The sequence below is a fragment of the Schistocerca serialis genome, chromosome 1 (assembly GCF_023864345.2).
Source record: "Schistocerca serialis cubense isolate TAMUIC-IGC-003099 chromosome 1, iqSchSeri2.2, whole genome shotgun sequence".
Classification (NCBI taxonomy): domain Eukaryota; kingdom Metazoa; phylum Arthropoda; class Insecta; order Orthoptera; family Acrididae; genus Schistocerca; species Schistocerca serialis.
The window spans coordinates 698,214,507-698,225,376 of record NC_064638.1 but is presented as its reverse complement, the minus strand read 5'-3'; the positions used below and the strand labels follow the sequence as shown (position 1 = coordinate 698,225,376).

The 10,870-nt window shown below is 40.6% G+C and overlaps 1 long non-coding RNA gene across 1 annotated transcript; it reads left to right on the top strand.

Moving 5' to 3' along the window:
* The first annotated feature begins 318 nt into the window (after positions 1–318).
* Positions 319–902, top strand: LOC126458059 (uncharacterized). Its single transcript, XR_007585568.1, has 3 exons — positions 319–442; positions 564–634; positions 779–902. It is a non-coding gene; the product is annotated as an uncharacterized LOC126458059 (long non-coding RNA).
* Positions 903–10,870: the final 9,968 nt, after the last annotated feature.

Here is a 10,870-nt window from a genome sequence, read left to right as displayed (position 1 = left end):
AGGCTTTATTTATTTGTCACTGATTATTTATTTAATTAATATCTCGCGTTTCCGAGGAAACTCACGCTCGGCATGCAAATGTGCCTTTATATTGCCCCCTGAATTGCGAGGCGAAAGGACACACCTGCAGGCGAGCAATTCACCTAAAGGCACAAGAAAATCTAAGTTATCTACAACTATTTACATGACTTACATTATACTGTATATTATATACAAAATTTGAATGACGCGCGTGCGCCGAAAAAGTTCTTATGTTGGCAAAACAGAGTGCGCGCATGCGCAGAAGCGTCTGTGTAACTACGGCACTGCCGTTATTTCGTAAATTTAGATCACGCGGCACAGTATTGCAGTTCATATTGTTCGTGTGCGCGCGCATTTCTTAGTCGTTGCACAAAGAAAATATTCCACCAAGATTACATATGAAGACTACATTCTATGACAGGTAACTTAGTTTTAAAATTACAATATTTGTTATAATACAATACAACTTTAGATTGTTGAATGTTCTTAGTTACATAGCATTGCAATGAAATGCTTCAACGAAAAATGTTCTGTTGTTTCAGGTGCGTTGACCTATACACATGGTGTCGTTATCACAGTTCATATTCATCTGCTGCACAATAATTTTTTACAGGTTAGTATCGTCGTGGTAAAGTTTTTTGATCACAGTAACATCGTTGTATAACAACGTGATTAATACATAAGCGTGTCCATTTCCTATTTCCATTATAGTCGTTGTGATGCAGTTCGTTGTGACAAAAAGCATTGTTTATTACAGATCAGACGTGACCCGTCGAGTAATTGGTCCACGTGCAGTTCGTTTTTTTTTTTTACATTCCGTGGAAGCTTGGTTGCAGAACCTCGGACGGCACATAGCTGGCGTCGATCCTTGGACAGTCCAGGTAAGAGTGTCCGCCACATTTCGAGAACATTTCATTCCCTGAAGTTCCAACCAAAACTCTTCCACCCGTCGTGTTGTTTTCTGGACAGGCACTTTGTGTCCATTTAATCCAGTTAAGATCTTGAAGTTGGGTACTGTAGTAATGTCACTAGACGATGCACGAATTATGCACTTCACATATTCAGTTTTTTGCTGAATATAGCTCACCTAAATGTTCGTTAATGTCCGTGAACAGAGGTTCACTATGCAATGTCTTTTTGGCACTCGTTTTGTTCAAATTTTTACATGATACATCAGTTAAAAAGAAAATAAGTAATTATACATACACACGTCACATATTTTCTTAGCATAAACATAATACAGTTTCACATAACCATGTTTACATCATCATTACATCGCTATAGGTTATTACATTGTGTCACATTTGATTAGATGAATTGCATCCTCTTTAGCAGTTTTGCTGGGATATTATCGATGTTTTTTGTGATGTCATCTGAAATTAAGATAGGTTAGACACAACATTCATTACATCAGTAGGCAAGACCAGGCGTTTTCGCTACTCAATAAATATTCAAAATAGTAAGAGAGAGAAAATGTTCGATTCCTCGCGTTTTGTGCGTGTGTGTAGAGTGTCTGTGTGGCCTTGACTACTGATAGATGTCCGCCGCTCGTGGTCTCGCGGTTGCGTTCTCGCTTCCGGAGCACGGGGTCCCGGGTTCGATTCCCGGCGGGGTCAGGAATTTTCACCTGCCTCGAGATGACTGGGTGTTTGTGTTGTCCTCATCATTTCATCATCATCCAGGAAAGTGGCGAAATTGGGCTGAGCAAAGGTTGGGAAATTGTACGGGCGCTGATAACCGCGCCGTTGAGCGCCCTACAAACCAAACATCATCATCATCACACTACTGATAGATGCTTTTCGTGTTGAGAGATGTGCGTCCAATCTATTTCTCAAAGTAAAAGATCGCTTCACAGATGACGTCTGTCAGTTCGTCAGGTGTCATACCAAGTCAGTGGTACCTACAATAACAAATGTTCCGTGAAAAATTTATATATCATTCACTGCTACGTAATCATAAATTTTACTTTAATATTCAGTCTTCTCGGTGGAGCCGCGGCGTTGAAAGAAAAGTTCTTCTGTCTTCAACTGCGTCACTGGAACGCTGAAATGAAAATTTCTATACTACTTATTATCTGTGTTGTAGCAACAGAGTTTTTCGAGTTGCTTAGCAATATTTTGATGGGTATGACTTTTACATTATTCAGCCTGAAATGCTCTAAGATCTCGGTGTGCGTATAGCCCAATAATTTTGTTAGTTCTACGATGTTGTAACAGATACGCACCAGGGTGCGGTATGTTAACAATTATATAAGGTCCTTCATATAGCAGACGCCACTTAGCGTTGCGTCGTTTGAGTGCAACAGATTTATGATGAGTACGAAGTAGTACAAGCATTCCTACCTCGAATTTTTGTTTTCTTTTTATTATGTTTCTGTGATGTTTGTTTCGTATCTGTGCGTGATGTGTCAGCGTAGTCAATACTTCTTTTATTTTCTAAAATTCTTTGAAGTGTGTCAACGTGTTCATTCCAGGATTGTGTAGCTATCAGTATATCATCTACATAGTGTGTGACTGTCTCAACTAAATCGTCGCCAAGCACGGTATCCAGGGCTGTAATGAATACCCCAGAGCTGACATTCAGTCCGAAGGGTAGAACACAAAACTGATAGGTTCGCCCCCCGAACATAAATGCAGTATATTTCCGAGAATCAGGAGTGATACCCACCTGCCAAAACGAATTAGCGAGATCTATTGTGGAAAAATATTTTGCATCTAGAAATTTCTGTAATTGCTCTTCTAAATTTTCAGGTTTTGTGTGAACCGGTAAAATTATTTCATTAATAGCTCGTGCGTCTAACACTAACCTAATGCTTCCATTTGATTTTTTGACAACAAGTAGAGGACTACAGTAAGGTGAGATGGATGGTTCAATGACCTTCCAGTCTAACATTTGTTTTAATTCTTGCCACACAGCAGGTCGTTGAGATAACGGTACGTTATATGTCTTATGGTAGAAGATCTTGTGAGGCTTAACTTCAATCTTGTACACATACATGTTGATAACACCTAATCGTTTGGTAAAAACTTGTAAATATTTGGATAACACTTCCTGTAGTTTTATACGTTCATGTACACTGAGAGCTGTAGCTTCATTTATCTTATGATCAAGCAATGTTTTCAAGTCCATTAGCTCTGCGTCAGATGAGTGTGTTTGCATGTCTTGAATGTCTTTGTCAAGTACTAACTGAACCTTGTACCCTGTACAGTGTTTGTCATGCTTTAGAGTTCTCCTGTCCAAATCAATAATAATTACCCTGCTTTTATCATTTAAAATACATTTACCTTTGGAGAAGTCTATAATGCAGTCCTTCTCGCTCATAATATCTATTCCTAATATGCAATTAGTCACAAGGTTTTGTACAACCAGGAATGGCCATTGTACGGTTCCATTACCTATTTTAACGTTTACAAAAACTTGCTTCGTAACCCTACATGACTTATTACCTAGTGCAGTAGTTATTTTACAGTTTTGGGCAGGAAACTCAGGCACAGGTTCCAATTCACACATCTTTTTATAAAAATTAAAAGATAAAACGCTCACAGCTGCACCTGTATCTAGGATAATAGTAGTTGGAATCCCACCTACTACACCAGTAGTGGATGCTAAAACAATTTCATTTGTGTTTAAACGACATTGTGTACTGTCTTGTAAAAGTTCATCTGATATATTGTTATTGTGATTGTATCTTATAAATAAAACAGGTAGTTTTTGTTTAGAATTACTCGGCATATCATTATTCTGTTGTTCAAGTGTGATGTCAAATAACTGATTAACATTGAAGCCGCCCCCCAAGGATTCTTCAGCCACGACCTGGGGCAAAGTAGTGACTGTTTCTAGTTTGTTGGATTAGCATTTGTACTAGGTACTGACACAGATTGAGGTTGTGCATCAGGTGTCATTTCTATTATATTCACATTCGGATATTGCCTATTATGATCTCCAAACTTTTGCGGTTGTTGTTGCTGTTGCGCATTATAACTTACCTGTCGGTCGTAAGGTATGCTCCAATTTTGTCCTGGTGGCTGCTGTGGTAAAGCAGTGTTTGAATGAAAGTATTGATCGCTACGAGTCCAACCTTGATGCTGTCTTGGCTCGTAGTTATTATTATTTCTATTTCTGTTTGTGTTTTTGTTATTACCTTTGTATCCGTTGTTACCGTTGTAGTTATTACCGCGGTGCCTTTTGTATGGATTGCCGCATGAAATGTTATTACTGTTGTAACTATTGTTTGTATTGGAATACGCGTGTTGATTTTGATTTCCGTACTGAGACGGCATGTGAGTTTGCTGTTTTTGTTGTACCGCGTTTCCAACTGTGGGCGCGCCAGAACTGTGTTGGCAAGCCTGCATGTTTTGCATACCACTAGTGTAAACATTGTGGCTGCTGTTTTGCCGCGCGAAGCGCTGATCTTCAAGTAACATGTCAACCGAATCTAAAGCTGTTAAAAAATAATCTGAATCGTCATCCGGGATATGTAGAAGTTTTTCCTTAATGTTGAAAGGCAATTTGGCCTTCAACGCTCGGAGTATATCTCGCGTTGCGACTGGTTCGTCTAGAAAATGTCCCATGTTCAAGTATTTTTCAAAATATCTGCGTAAGTTACCATTTTTACTGTTAAAAGTTTCAGGTTCTAAAATTTGTCTTCTGAGTCGCTCCTGGACGGATTGCGACCAGAATTTGTTCAGAAAAGCACGCTCAAACTCACTGTACGTGGTACATACGTCAGCTTGACTGTATGCCCAGACAGCTGCATCGCCTTGGATGTAACCGACAATATATGAAATCTTTTTCCGGTCACTCCAAGTGCGTGGAAATGCGTTACTAAAAGATTTGAGAAAAATCACCGGATGAATGGTTCGTTTTTCTGGGATAAAAATCTGAAATTGCCTGTGTTTCATTAAGCTTTCTTCTTCCTTTGCATTATGATATGGATTTGTACCACTGTAATTACTGCAATGCTCAGCTGGCGAGTAATTACGATAATGTTGCTGTGGTTTACCATGATAATACCTTGTGTTTGTGTTTGCACGTTGTGGTATGTGTTGTTGTCGCGGTGTGTTTTGTTCTTGTGTGTATGTTGTGTGCGGTATGTGTGCGTCATACTCGAATGTATATTGATTTCTGAACTGTACATTTTGACTGATATTTTCGTTACATTCAGACTGTGGTTGATCGGTGAATTGTCTCATGGGTGCAGTGACGGATTGTACTGCGTCACTAATCAGCTGTTTGTTATTAGTGATGTATTCCGCTACGGAGTCGTGCACAATTGTTGGTAAATTTTCACGTATGCATCTATCAAAATGTTTGTCTTTGTTCTCTACCCAATCATGAAATTCTTTATTAATATTTTGAAAATGAGCTGTGGCATCAGATTGTAAGATGTCAGTCAGGTGTTGTTCAACATCGTCAAATTTATTCTGCACGTCAGTAATTCGTTTTTCAAGGTTGTCGTGTACTGAAGGATATGTTTGAATTTGTTCAGTAAGAGCTTCACACGTGACATTAAGGTTTTTTAATTGTGTCTGTAAAAGTGCTACGTCATTTGTAGTCTTTTCTTGTCTCGTACTAAGCTTGGAAAATTTCGTACTGAGTTCAGTCATCTGTTTGGTCAGTGTGGCGTCTATAAGTTCCACACGCTTACATAAAGTGTCATTAGCTGTCTTGAGTGCTATGAGATCAGATTTGATTCCGTCATTTTGTGTCTTTAACTGTTCATTTTGCATCTGTAAGGTTGCCATGTTTTCGGCGTTTTGCTTCATTAGCATTTGTAACATGTCGGCAATGTTTACCGTTTGCAAGGTCTCTGCCCCCGCCGCGTCATTAGACGTGACGTCATGCATTAACATGGGCTCTGATTGAGACTTTGAAATTTTTGTGGTGGAAGGCCTATTGTCAAAATTTTCGTCAACACTCGCGTCAATGTTTGATGAATCGTCACTACCGATTGCTGTCGTAAAGTCATTTTCTAACATTTGTCTCTCGTCCGAGTCGGATTGCGTCTGAATAGTACGTCTTTGCTGTTCCATTTTTGCGTATTGTTTTCTAGTTATTACCATGCCACACGTGATATATGTTTCAAGAAAATATTTGACACTGATTTTAAAATAAAATACAGTTGAGTATGAATCGGTCGTAGCAACAATGGCTGTCTGTTAATTTAAAAATATAAACTGAATTTGAGATTATTGGTAATGGCTGCTGGCCATGTTACATGATATCGTACAGAAGTCGGCCATATTGTACACTCGTGTATTGGTATTGTTGCATACGTTATTGTTTAAGGAAAAATACTGAGAATGGAATTTATCACTGAAACTGTTATGCGGAAAAGAAACACTACAGAATTTTACTGAAAAGCTAATACACTGAATTATACGTCTGGTCAAGCCTGCTAATGCAAAGATGCTGCGTCTTACCTTATTTTGCTGGAAGCTTCTTTGCGTCTTCCCGCAAAATTTTATAATTGGCAAATATCTTCTGATTTTTTTTTATTTCTCATATAGTCAAGTCCAGGACCAGAAGGTTGATTTTTCCCATGAAACAAAGAGAACAATGTAACAAATGACAAAATAACAAGTCCGACACGCAGTCGCCAATATAAAATAAATAAAATAAAATAAAATAAAATGAAATATTAATTATTTTTATCTGTATGATTGGCTCTCCTATGAGTCGTCAGGTTTTGATTATTCGGTATCAGACGCTTGACAATGGCTTTTTCGTAAAGGCAATGTTACTCGTAGTTGACCGTGAAATAAAACTGAAATAATCGGACTTCGTAATTAAATCGATTCCAAAGACTGCTGCGGTAGGTGCGGACTCATAAACTAAATCTCAATATTACAATAATTTGCCAGCCATGCCAAAACGTCGTACAGAGGTGATTGTCTACTAAACAAAAAATTACACAGTTAGTTAAATCAGATATATTCAATGAATAAGCCTACAGTTCATAATCCTACTTACTTTTATAAATATAAATTCTTTACAGAATCGAGTGCCTAGTATGGTTGCAACTCGCAGTAATTTTCTATATCATGAAATATGGCGGTGTGCCAGACAATAAACTAAAATACGTGCTTCTCGCACCACTTCAACCAGGGCTCTTTCTTCTTAATCAAACATACGAGTAACGTAAATGTACTTTTGTTTTATCAGCGACACAGCGCTGCAGTTGTGTGCCATAGGCTTTATTTATTTGTCACTGATTATTTATTTAATTAATATCTCGCGTTTCCGAGGAAACTCACGCTCGGCATGCAAATGTGCCTTTATAAGTGCCCGATATCTATGGCGGACAGCGTCAGAGCCGCAAGCTGCGGCTAAGGTTAATGAATTACAAACTATAGTCATGCCTTTGCAGATCAAATTGAGTGGCTAAGAATGAGATGGGGAGCCAGGTGGCAGTACGCATGATAGTACACCGTTATTTGAATATTCAGGAGATTCCTCTGGTGCGGGAGATCAAGAACAGATAGTGAATTATGTCAGTTTGCGAAATTACCTGATATATTTTGCGTATACTGAAAGGTGTGGAACACCTTACAATTAATATAATATAACTATTGGTACAATTTATTTAGGTTTTCGTCAAATTTATAGAGGCAGGGTAATGTATTTAGAGTTCCGAGGGAGTAATTTCTGAAATATATCCACTGTGTTGCGGTTCATTGGCCTATGGGTGGTGTTACGCTGTCAGAGCAAGAGAATCTGGGGGAGTCACGCAACAGGATTCTGACGGCGAAGTCGTCAGCCAGGAGCAAGAATGTCCTGGTTGGTTGAAATGGTCCAAGTGTCTCTGAGCACTATGGCACTTAACTTCAACTTCTAAGGTCATCAGTCCCCTAGAACTTAGAACTACCGAAACCTAACTAACCTAAGGACATCACACACATCCATGCCCGAGGCAAGATTCGAACCTGCGACCGTAGCGGTCGCGCGGTTTCAGACTGTAGCGCCTAGAACCTCTCGGCCACTCCGGCCGGCAATGTCTTGGTCAATCATTATTTATTCCGTGTTCAACGTCGGGCGCAGCCGTTGACGGAACACATACCAGATATCCGGATGACCGCTCTTGCTTTCGATGTTCAGCTTTCGGAAATGGAAGTAGCGGCCGATATCGTGCAGGACATGAAGCCGGAGGATCACTCTCGTGTTCTGTTCTTGGAGAAGCCATCCACATATAACGATTTAGATCATTTGGTCAGCAGTATAGAAGTAATAACGCAAGCCAACATAAGGTGAGGATGCGAAGGAAACCCTGTTAGGCAGAGTGATGATTCTGCTCTCAAGGATATTACCTTGTGGAATGTCAGCCGCGTTAATGGATGTTGCTACAACTGTGGACTGTCAGGCCATCTTGCTCGCGATTGTCAAGTTCGGCTAAAGAAACAGAGGAACAACTGTCGCCAAGAGAACAGGAGGCGGTTTTTGCCTCGCGGAATGCCGAGTGCCTATAATAAAGTTACGGGAATTACTAGTAACTCTTTACCATTTGTGTATGCTACTCTGTTTTGGACCAGTGTGCTCATGACTAGACCCAAGCAGTGGTATTTCATTATTGAATCACAAATGTTTCTCTAGATACCGATCAATTTGTAAATTTCCTGAATTACAGCCCGTCGTGCAGATTTGCTGCTAACGGTCAACAGGGTCGTTGTGCGCCTCTTGTACGATTAAAGAGTTTTCCTGGCTCTTGGAGGTGTTAGTAGTGAAGGGTTTCAGTACTGATTTTTTGTTAGGCTGCGATTTTGTGAAAAGGACTGGGTTGATTCTGAATTACTCGGATGAGGTTTTCTGTTTCAAGTTTTGTCTTTGGATAAGTTCCATTTATGACGGCATGGGTATTTTTCGGATGTTTATTCAGTATTAGGTGATCATGGTGACTTTGATGGGGACCACTTGTCCTGGGAATAAGCTCAAGAGTTGCTGAAGTTGGCGGATAAATTAGGTGTCATCAATAAAATAGAGTATCATAGCCGCTAGTCGGATGAAGTGACAATTAAATAGTCACCTTACAGGTTCGTAACCACGAAAATGGAGGTGTTGAGGGAGATAATTGGTAACATCTTGAGTGAGAGCTTCATCCGCCCTTCGACTTCCCCATTCGCCACTCTTGTATTTTTGGTCGCAAAAAATAATGACGGCGACTTCACGCTTCGAATCGTAAGCTAGTTTTGATGTCAGTACCCTTGCCTGACTTACATAATTATTTTGCTTGATTCGGTGGAGCTCAGTATTTTCCCGTGCTAGACCTGAATCAAGCTTATTACAAATCCCCTGGCAGAGGAATCACAGGCGGTCACGGCATTTAACACGGATTGGAATTTATGAGTTTAACAGGGTGCCTTTCGGCTAGTCAACCGAATCAGCCGTTTTAACGAGGCTTCTCGGTTCAGTTTTAGATGATATTAAGTTCCAATTCGTGTATAATTACCTGGGTGGTGTCGTGGTCTGTAGTAAGTCTTCCCTTGAACATTGGAGCACCTTCGTCAGGTTCTTTCACGGTTATGGGAGGTGGAACTCAGTGAAACGTTCCAAGCTTAACTTGGCACGTCAAGAAATTTCCTTTCTTGGGCATATGGTCTCCGTCATTGCAATGAGAGTCGATCATTAACGAAATGTCGATCATTAACGAAATCAGGTTATACATAATTTCCAACCACTTAAGAACAAGAAAGGAACAGCTCATTTCGTTTGCATATAAATTTTTTCATAAATTCATTCCTAGGTTTGCGGATTTGTACCTCCTTTAAATTTGTTGCATCGAAAGGGACAGTCATTTAAATGGACAGATAGCCAGCAAGCAGTCTTTGATTCCCTGAAGATCACGTTAAGTAACGCTCCCGTGTTGGTCGTCTCGGATTTTGACCGCCCTTTATTGTTCAGATGGGTGCATCCAAGTGTGGCGTTGCAGTCGTTTTGTTACAAAAGAGGAACGGGGAGCATCGACCCGCTGCCGTCACCTGTGCCTCGTGACAATTGTCGCCAGTGAGAATATATATTCCATCCATAGATGCTCGAGGTTCCTGCTGTGTTGTTCACCACCGAAAAATTTAAATTCTACCTCGAGCATCGTGAATTTACCCTCGAGGCGGACAGCCAAGCCCTCAGTTGGGTGCAGGCGCATCCTCGGACAACTGGACGTATTGCCTGTTGGGCAGTTCGAATCTCAGCGTACAGGTTATCCATCAAGCATATCAGGGGACGGAAGAATGCGGTGGCGGATGCCCAAAGTCGGATGTTCGAGGAGGAAGAGCCCTCTTCCTCTAAGGGCCCAGGAGGTGGAGACGTTGCTTGTGCAGTGGTTGCCAAGGTCCCAAACCCGTTTACTGACTTAGAGGAACAACAGGAACAGGATCCTAGGTCGGTTTCATCAAAGGCTGCCTAAAATCTGGTGAGGATGTATCAGGGTGCCAGCTAAGGAAAGGCATCCTTTGTTTGAATACTGGAAAGGAAGCACAATTAAAAATCTGCCAAGCGCGCTGCTCCCAGCTGTCAGTGTTAGGTGGACACTTAGGTACTTATAAAACGATCCATAAGATCAAGGACTCATTAATGTGGCCGTCTCTTAATAAGGACGTGCGGGAAGCGATGAGTCAGTGCTGAGATGGTTCCTTAATTTACGCGAAGTTGCACCCTCAACTCCTGCTTGTAAGTTTATGGCGTGATATAAAACACAGAAGGTATTCTAGGATATCAAGGGAAGTTTGTTTTAGAATTCGGCTGTAAGCACCTAATAGTAGTGGGAGGTTGGCGAGTCGTATAGCCAAACGAGTTGCTGGGTGCTGGATTTCAATAGATAAGACACGAATAAGTCAGTCATCTAATGGGAGATGGGTAA